General features: G+C 41.4%; 1 pseudogene; it reads left to right on the top strand.

The window, feature by feature from the left end:
- The first annotated feature begins 447 nt into the window (after positions 1 to 447).
- On the top strand, positions 448 to 4,505 carry LOC126506401 (PRELI domain-containing protein 1, mitochondrial-like; annotated as a pseudogene).
- The last annotated feature ends 5,898 nt before the right edge of the window (positions 4,506 to 10,403 follow it).

Genomic DNA, 10,403 nt, shown 5'->3' with positions numbered 1-10,403 from the left:
ATGCTTATCATTTCTTTGTGTGAGAAACATCCAAAATCCTCTCTGCTGGCTGTGTTGAGATAGACAGTGAATTGCCTCAGCTCTAATTGTCCTCTCCTATTATGAGGCATTAGATGTTATTCCTCCTAGTCTTTGTGTCCATGTCTTTGTGTCCACTGACCGCTTTCTCTTCATCCTTTCTACCCATTAGTAGTAGTATTCTGTATTTGTGTCAATCTGGATGGTTTCTCCACATAGATGAGACCTGGTTTTCTGTCCCTGACTTATTTTATCAACACGCCAGCCTGTAAGCTCGTCTGTGTTGCTGCAAGATGAAAAACTTCATTCCTTTTTCATGAATGCGTCTTATTTTACTGTAGAGCAAGTGTTCCTCGTCCTTCTCATCCACTGGTCTGTTGATGGATGCCCACTCTGATGCCACGTGGTTGGCCATACTGCTTCAGTGGCATGGAGTGTAGTACTCTCTTCAACGTGCGATTTCTTCTGGACACACGCTCATGGTCAAATCGCTGGGTCATGGGTAGTCCTGTTTATGGTTCTTGGGTTGGCCCCATGGGGTGTCCACAGTGGCTGTGTGTGCTATTTTGCTACTAGCAGTGCACGAGGGCTCCCCTTTCTCACATCCTCACATCCTCACCAGAATGTGGAGGATTTTGTTGCTGTCTTGGTAGTAGCCAAAGCTGGTGTCTCAGTGTGGTTTTAAGTACTATTTTCTCCATGGATATTGATGTTGAACAATTTTCCATGTTACCATGGTCATTTGTATAACTTCTTTTGAGAAATGATTGTTGATATCAGTAGCCCATTTTAAAACTACGATATCTTTTCATTTATTTATTTATTTATTTATTTATTTATTTTTTCATTTTTTCATTTTAGCTGTTAGAATTGTGGCTCTATCATGATTATGGATATTAGTCCTCTTCATGTGAATAATTACAATGCTATTCTTATTTTATAGGTTACCTTTTCATGCTATTGATATTTTCTTTGCTGGGATGAAAGTTTTTAGTTTGCTAATAACCCTCTTTGCCTATTTTTACTTTTGTTGCTAGTGTTGGACTCGAGCGTCCAAACACCGAGAAGGAGTCGCCCCCAGAGACCATCTCATACACCACAGCCGATGCAAAAGCATGAGGATTTTATTAATTCTGTCATGACAGGGTCCCCCAGCATTCGGGAAGCCGAGGGACCTCGAATAGCTGGTACAGTCTACTTTTAAAGGGGCCACAGAAGCAAGGGGGGTTGTTCTTTGACTATTCTGATTGGCTTATTCGAAAGGGCTATTACCAATAATTGACTGGAGAGCTGTTGCCAGATCAGATGAGGTAAGAGGTCATTTTGACCTTGTTTCCCAGGGGACCGAACCAAAACATATGTATATGGGTAATTGTTCAGGAACTGAGTACGTGTGAGTGTAGCTGTTAGGTCCTTGGTTCCCAGGGGAGTAGGGGAAGCACTATGGCCCAGAGGCTGAGAGGATTCAGAATTGTCAAAAATGGCTTCAGGAATGTCTTAAAGTCTTACACTAGTGCTTTTTGGGAAGTTATGAAAAAAAGTCTCTTTGCTCTGATCCAGTCTTCTGAAGTGTTTCTTTTGTTTTCTTCTAACAGTTTCTGAGTTTTAGGTTTTATATTTATTTTTTTATTTTTATTGAGTTGTGTATTTTTCTCCGCTCCTCTCCCTTCCTCCCCTTTCCCCTTCTGCCGTCTCTCATGATTCCCCACACTCCCAATTTGTTCAGGATATCTTGCCTTTTTCTACTTCCCTTGTAGATTAGAAGAGTTTTAGGTCTTATATCTAAATCTTTGATCCATTCTTAATTGATTGCATTATGGTGTGATACACATTCTTGTTTCTTTCTGCTTGTTTGTGGAAAAAATATCTTAACCACTGGATGTGTGTGACTGCAAGGAGAGAATTTGGATCCTGTTGCTTCCTAGTGAGTCTCTGAATTTCATTTTGGGAACATTCAGAAGTGGAGCTTATGTACAAAGCATCTCACTCTACAGCTGATAGGAGCTGTCCAGATTTACTTATCAGGGCTCTATGTTGTAGGCGATAAATATTTAAAAGTTTTACAAACAGAAATAATATCTCTGTGTGAGGGTGTATGTTTAACATTTTTTAGTTACGGAAAGAAACAGATAAATCAGACTGAGTCATTCATTGTCTTAGTCAGGGTTTCTATTGCTGTGATAAAACACATGACCAAAAGCACCCTCAGGAGGAAGGGTTATTTCAGCTCACAACTCTTGGGTCATGTCCCATTGCAGAAGGAAGTGAGGTCAGAAAATCAAGGCAGGAATGTGGAGACAGGAGCCTGAACAAAGTAGAAGCCATGAAGGGATGCTACTTAGGGGCTTGCTCTTCAGGGCTTGTTCAACTTGCTTTCTTACAGCATCCAGGACCACTGTGGTACCATCCACAATGGGTTGGCCCTTCCCACATCAATCATCAATCAAGAAAATGCCCTATGGGTTTGCCTATTGGCCAATCTTATGGAGTCATTTTCCTAAGAGTATTTCTGTCTAGATAACTATACCTTGTATCAAGTTGATATAAGAATACATTTTTGGTGTGTTCTATAGTATAAAAACCATTATCATTTGAAGAGATAATAAAGGAATATGCAATTCCAAGTATAGAGAAAACAACAATCATCAGAGACTTGATATGATTGTCTTGAGTTTTGTGTGTGTGTGCTCTCTTGCAAGCTGCCCTTTAACCTCCAGATGTATTCTCATGGAGTCTTTCCATGCTTCATGTGGAGTCCAGGGATTAATCTCAGGTCACCAGGCTTGTTAGCAAGAGTCTTTAACTACTGAGGCATCTCACCTGCCCTAAATTTTTTTACTTTCTATATTTCTGTAATGTTAGAATTTTTATTTTATTTTTGCCTTTGCGTGTTTGTAATTTATGCTGATTCCCCCTCCTCCCGTTCTGGACAGATGTCTACTTTTCAGATGTCTAATTTCACTTTCTAGTTCTTAGGAAGCAAAAGCCTATTTTTTTCTTAAATGTGTTTCCAAGTGATGCTGTCTTCATCTTTCTCATCTTCACTTAGGCATTGTTTATTGTGAAGCTGTGATATGCAGAGGTATTTCAGAATTAAAGTTTTCCTTGGGGACTACTGTGAGCTGGTGATTCTTTATTTCAGGATTCAGTGAGGTCATGTGGAAGGATGCTTTAAATGACCAGTTGTCAGCTGTCAGACTACCGTACAGGCTCTATTCATGATCTGCCCTCTGTTTTATCCTGGTTCTCACTAGTAAAGATATCATTGAGCCTACTTACTTCTGAAGATCTTTGTAGGTGGACTTTGCTTTCTCACCCAACAGTTCCCAAATAATTGACACAGAGACCTTTTTAATTGATGGCATTTGGTATTTTAGCTGGAATGTTACAAATGTGAAGTACGGCATGTAGCTAAGTCTTAAATATCTTGTCCCATCATTTGTACTGTGAAGGTGCATTGGGTCAGACAGGCAATAACACCATTAGCAAATGTCAAGGAAATTGTAGGGATCATACAGTTTTGATAATCTGAATTACAATGGCATAATTTCTGTCTGATTGTTTTAGTTTATGGTTTTTCTTATTCTTCCATATCTCCTACTTTAGTTCCAAAATATAGTGTTCAATAATCTTTGGGAGAAAAGATTCATAGCCCCACATGGTAGCAGTAGCGACCTGGGCAGGGCACATGGGCGGCGAAACTGGTGAGCCACAAGCCCTTCAGGCTCTGCACCCAGATGCTGTGTGGATGCTGAACTCACCTGGCCTGCATTATGATGAAGCATTTGCTGGGCTACGGAGTACTCTGAAGGTACCTAGAACCAAATGTTTGAAGCCTTCTGGCAACGATACTGGATCCCTATAGCAAACATGTCTTAAGTGAAGAGGTGACCCCTTACCAGAAACGTTGGCCCTAGGGACGCCTGCCTGTCCAAGACCACTAAGACCAACAGGGATGCCAAGTTGGGCACAGAGACTGCTTTCTGTAAACATTGCTCACTTGGACCACATCCTGGAAGACTCTATTGAAGACCCACAGACTCAGACCATGACCACCTTCACCTGAAACAGCAACCACACCCATCTGATGATTGAAGAGAGACAAACAATGTATTTACCATGGGAACTCCAACAACAGCTGCTGAATTAAAATCTGTCAGCAAGCCTGGGTCTACTCTAGCTTTAGCATCTCCAGAGGTGCTCAGGAATTTGGTCTTGCCTGCTTCAGAAGCAATGTGACAAGAAAATGAAGAAAACAGCTTGGTTAAACTACATGATGAGGCCCCTTCCAAAACACTTGTTGGGACAGCCATAGAAGCCAAAGAGAAAGCAAGACCATATTAACAGCTACAGAAAAGGGTAAAGACCCGACCCGTGAGGCTACCACCAAACAACAGCAGCAGAAGGTCACAGAGCCAACTAGCCTGTGTGGCTCAGCCTCTTCCCCCTTCTCTCCACTGTACTTGATTATTAAAAACCAGGCTTGAGCCCTCTCTGCAGCCTGGGTGGAGAGTCTGGGCCGGTGTCCTGTTCATCACCTGCAATATACCAGGCTCAGAATCCACTGAGCCAGCCTGTTTGTTCCCCCATTGGGCAGAGAAGAAGTGCAGCTACAACTTGTCCAAGGTAACAAGTAGTGCATAGGTGAAGGGGCAACGCACCATAGACTGTGTATTCCACTAGGGAAGGGCTCCTTGTTTTAGCGTCTGATGCGTCCCAAGTATCATGAGTAGTACTTATCATATAATAGGCGTTAAATAAACATTTGATTTTATTGTTCCCTCCCCCAAAAATAAAAGAAAAAAAAGATTCTTCCAAAATCATGATCTTTTTCTTTCTTACCCAGTAGGAGAGAATTTTTTCCCCCCTCTTAGATTTGAAAACATTTATTCCTGTACACAGCTGTATCTCACATACAGTTAATCACTGAAATTGCCGGAGTCTATATTTTGGGGGTGCTGAGCATAGCTTGAGAGAACAGACAAAAGCCACAGAAGTAGAGAATTAGGAAGAAAGTGACAACATTTGCTGGTACTAAAAAGGCGGCTGAATTCCATCTTCAGTTCTGACGAATGCTTTGGTTGTAAGGACTACTGGGGACATCTTCATAAAATTCCAGGTGGTTCAACTCTAAAGTAAAAATCATCAGACACCCAGGGCTTTGGGAAGGAATCCATGGGAATCAACGCAGATGTTCAATACCTGGAAATTCTTGCTTAGCCTCAGAAGCTTCTGATTTCCCTTCTCCTGTGAACCATGTGTGTGATGTTCTACACAGTTGCACTCTTCTGCTGTTCTGCTCTTGAGCCCTGGGTACAGAACCAACACTCCCCTTCCTGGAAATCAAGGCTCTCTGACACCTTTCCCGGTGACATCATGAATGTTTATAAACAGAAGCCTAGACTACTTCCTGGAAAGCCCGAGTTGACGGTGGCTGGACAATGCCATTAATATGTGTGTGGTTTCCCACCATGTCACTGGATTCAAAGATGTCACTGTGTTCACAGACGGTCCTGCTCTATTCTCTGGATGGAATGTTGTCTACTTCATGGGGTTTTGAGGTTTCTTTAAGAGGCTATAACAAAGTGACATTCTCTTAAAACAAAGGCCCATATCTTAGTCATTTTGTTGTATGGGGCATCCTCAATTTGCAAGGTTTTCGTGAGAAATCTGGGGTATTTCTTGATTGACTGGTAAAATTTATCTTTTTGTTTAAAGTATTACAAGTTAAAAAAATTCAACCCAGGCATCTGTTCCATAGACCAACTTTTAAGTTTGACGTGACCCCCTTTGTATGGTATTAAGCTTTTGAGCTGCACACTATATACAAGAGTATCTGGGACCATCTCAGGTTTCTGTCTTGCAATTCTTTTGTATGGTATTGAGCTCTTGAGGTGCACACTATATCTGAGAGTGTCTGGGATCATCTCAGGGTTCTGTATTGTAGTTCTTGACCATTGGGTATAAGTGAAGTAGTCATTACCAGTATTGAAGGATAAAAAAAGTTTCTGGTACCAATGACACCAACAATCTGGTATAGCTCATGAGAGCCTTCATGGGGGTGGGATGAAATATTAGATTGTGCTGGATGAGGTCTAGGTAGGAAAAATCAGTGATGGACAAGGGTATTAAGAGGCATGTGTTTGCTTTTAAGCCCTTTCTGAGTAAAGTAAATTAGGGGGCCATTCCTTATACACTTAAGTTTCAAAAAGGAAAAAAAAGGTGATAGTGTATGTGTGTGTGCACACATGCATGTGTACCTTTTATCTTGTTTCATGTGTATCCTCATACATATTTTTTCAGGGATTTTTTTCCATATGGTTTTAAATTTCACTGACTTCCTCTTTGGTTCATGCTCCCACTGAGTGCATATCATGTCATCCTTAATTTATTAACATTAAACAACAAGCATTTTATTATGCTTTCAGATTCTGGGGCCAAGGCTATCAGCAGATGGTAGTAGGGCCCCCTTTCTCAGCTTTACATTGCTGGTGCTCAGCTGAGAGACTAGACCAGTAAATAGTGATGCCTTTAGTGGCCGAGGTGCAGAATCCCATGGAAATCCTCCACTCACATAGAGGACCCCTAGACTTTGTTGACTTGAGTTTGGCTTCAGCTGCAGCTGTTGACCTGAGAGTCTGCTTGATGTCACATGGCTAAGGCTTTCTTCTAATATTTCAGTTCATAACAATTTAGAGAATGCTACAATAATTGGGAAGAGAAGGGGAAAGGCAAGCCTTTCATGACAGCCGTAGAAAGATCAATGTCCTTCATCATATTCTACAAATTAAAGCAGCCACAAGATCACGGAGTCTCTAGGAAAAAGGGAGCATGCATCCCAGTTGGGAGTATTTAACAATGTTCCTGGAGTGCAAATTTACCTTACCAAGTAAGGGTCAAGAACGCACACATGCATGTTTTATGCCTAGGCAGCCCATCTCAAGAGAGAAATCCTGATAAGAAGAAGTGAGACGAGAGCTCACTGGACCTGTGCCACTCTTGGCAATGGAGAAGGTTTTGCCCGGTAAATGACTGAAGAGCTGATATACTGCTTCTTACGCTTGACACTTGGATCTCATGAACCATTTCTCCTTTGAGGGACAAATGCGGTTGGCAGGAAGGTCCAATGAGATCATGTGAAGAATAGCATATTGCTTTCTGTCATACCAAATCATCAAGGCAGGTCAGGGCAAGACAGAGTCTGACATTCAACAGCCACACAATGTTCAGTCCTGATTTAGTCTAACGAGTTACAGTTTACAACTGGAGGGGATGCTGTGACAATCTGAAGCTTTTGTAAAGTCCGTCTGGTTTTGTGAAAAGCATGTGACTGACAGGAATACACACCATTGTTTTAAAGACTTAAATCACACCAGGTTGATCCTAACAGTGACCACAATCAGGTTTCCCTAGAACATAAAGGGCAGCAATATATATGGTGAGTACTTACAGAGCTTTATTTGGGGCAGGTATTATGCTATATACTTTATATTACAACTATGTTAGTAATAAATCCACTTTTTATGATAGGGAAGCTGAGGCACATGGAGATTGTGTTCTTGGTGAAGTTCTGGAACTCATAAGAGAGGCAGCTGAGACTTGAATTCATCTTGTGTACATTATATTTCCTAATGATCTGAAGCTTTGCCCATTTGATAGCTCTTTTATGAGTCTGCCTACCATGACATCAAATTAAATTCTGATTCAATCTAATTAATTTAATTCAATAAGTGCATCAGATAGCTCTTCACTCTAAGTGGACTAATATTTAGTGAAGGGTTAATAGAAAGCAGACACCAGCATAAAACATGGACAAGATGAAAACTTCGCATTCAAGGAGGGCACAGCTTATTAGAAAGGAAAACATGGGTGATTGGCAAACTAGGTGGTAAATTCAACTTAGATTCAAATTGTGTGGAAAAGCTATGAAGATTAGAAAACAATAAGATGGGGCTGTGGAGATGGCTCAGTAAGTAAGAGCTCTTGTTCTGCAAACAAGAGGACCTCAGTTGAAATCTTCAATGCCCCCCTAAAATGCCAGCCAAGGTTGCTCGTGCCTACAGCCCTCTCCTTGAGGGTTGGAGACAGGCAGATCCCAAGAGTTTACTGGTCAGCCAATCTAAACCCGACAGCAAGTTTCCAGGTCTGTGAGAGTCCCTGCAGCAAGGCTATAAGCCTGAGGAGCAACTAAGGAAGAAATTCTGTGTCCTGTCCTGAGCTCTACAGGGTTGTGCATGTATGCACTCATATGTAGGAATTGCACATCTACCAAACACACAATATACATTAATTCATGCCAAGAAGAAAGCTAGAAGCCGGGGGGGGGGGGGGGGGGGGGGGGGGGGGGGGGCTGGGCTCATTATCTGCCATCAAATATTTGCAAGTTGTTTGAAGTACTTAGTTCTTCCAGAAAAATCTCAGTAGACAATTATGTAAATAAAACCTTAGGCCTGGATTTATGGGCATTAACAATTATTGACAATTTCTTTAGATTTGAAAATGATGTTACTTCATAAAAACATTCCAATGAGTGTTTTTGTGTGTGGTCAAAATCGTCTTGAAAACAACAACAACAACCACTGTACCTTTCACAAAGGTCCATGCAGCAGCTTTTGACTACAGCCAGCACACAGAATGACTGTTATTGTGGGCATATTGTCTCCAAATGGTGATACACATCTCTAACCACAGTGCTCTGGAGCCTGAGGCAGGAGGATCACCAGGAATTCAAAGCAAGCCAAGAGTGCATTTGCAAACCATCCCACACTTCATAATGAATGTTTAAAACCAATATAAAACCAATATCAACACCATAAAACCAAAACAAATCAATTAAGCAACAACAAAGCTCCCCCCAAACTTTGATCTTTAACTTTTAATCTCAGAAGAAGATGCTTAGACCTAAGAATTGTTTCTTGGGCGCTTAGTTATTCCTGTTAGTTCCATTTTGGTTCACTAATTGTCCATTACTTTTTCCAGCATGGCTTGGTCTTTGGAAACTGATTGGGGTAGTGAGGGAACAAAGAAAGGACAGACACACATACAGAAAAGCTGCGGACAGATGGACTGTGTGTTCTCTGGTGGGGACGCACCAACTACTGCACAACTGGGAGCCTCAGTGTACTTGTTAGCTAGTTTTGATAGGCGGCGTCTGTGGGTGAACAGTTGCAGGCTGTACACATTCTTGAGGAGGAAGCTGCAGGTGCCATTTTTGCACACGCTAGTCAACCATCTGTAAACCTCATAGCTGGACGAGAGGAAAGCCTTGCCATTCTGAGCTTGCCCTGGAAGAAGCTTTAGTGACAATATGCCTTTGAAGGATTTGGTTTGTTTGTCCTTTATTTATCTTGCAATAGATGGAGCCTATTTTAAATATTTTGAATAAAATGAGTATGTTTGGTAATTTTATAAATTATATTTTTTTATATTTATTTATTATGTATACAATATTCTGTCCATATGCCTGAAGGCCATATGGTGGTTGTGAGCCACCATGTGGTTGCTGGGAATTGAACTCAGGACCTTTGGAAGAGCAGGCAATGCTCTTAACCACTGAGCCATCTCTCCAGCCCCCGATGGCTTGGGCTTTTGACACCTCAAGGCCCACCCCCCATTGACACATCTCCAACAAGGCCACACCTCCTAATCCTTCCTGAACAGTCTACCAACTGGGAACTAAGCAATCAAACATAACGAGCCTATGGTGGGCCACATATTTTTCATCCATTCCTTTTTCTGGACACCTTGGTTTGTCCTGTAAGTTAGCTGTATAAGTAGAGCTGCAGTGAACACTGATGTGCAAGTGTCTCTGTAAGGTACTGACTTGGGAGTTTTGAGAAATACACAGGAGTGAGATGCATGTATGTCTCCCCTGTCTCCCTCCCTCCTTTCCGCACCCCCCTTCTCTGTATATTAATATTATTTTTTTGGCAGATCTGAAAATTGATTCTAATACATGTTAATTAAATACTGATCACAAGGCTGTATCCCTGGCTCTGCATGTGTTTTAGAAACAGTTTTAGTTATGACTCATTTGTCATATAATATACTAAAGAGTACATTCAGTGGTTTAGCTCTTCCTGCCTTTGCCTCCTGAATACTGGGGCCTTAGCATATTTTGTAAAGATTTATTTTTATTTATGTATATGTCTATATGCAGGTGTCCTCGAAGGTCAGATAAAGGTATCCAGTCCCCTGGAGCTGGAGTTATAGGTGGTTGTGAGCTGTCAGTAAAGGTACTGGAAAACTGATTCTTTGGCATATAGCAACAAGTGCTCTTAAGTCTTAACTGCTGAGCCATCTCTCTAGCTCTGCTCTTCCTTCTAAGGGTTGGCTTGTCTCTTTAGTTATTAAATTGTAATAGTTCTTTTTTTTTTTTTTTTTTT

This window comes from Alexandromys fortis, unplaced genomic scaffold (assembly GCF_014885135.2).
Source record: "Alexandromys fortis isolate MF-2015 unplaced genomic scaffold, M_Fortis_MF-2015_v1.1 scaffold_0, whole genome shotgun sequence".
Taxonomy (NCBI): domain Eukaryota; kingdom Metazoa; phylum Chordata; class Mammalia; order Rodentia; family Cricetidae; genus Alexandromys; species Alexandromys fortis.
This window is presented reverse-complemented; position numbering and strand designations above follow the sequence as displayed.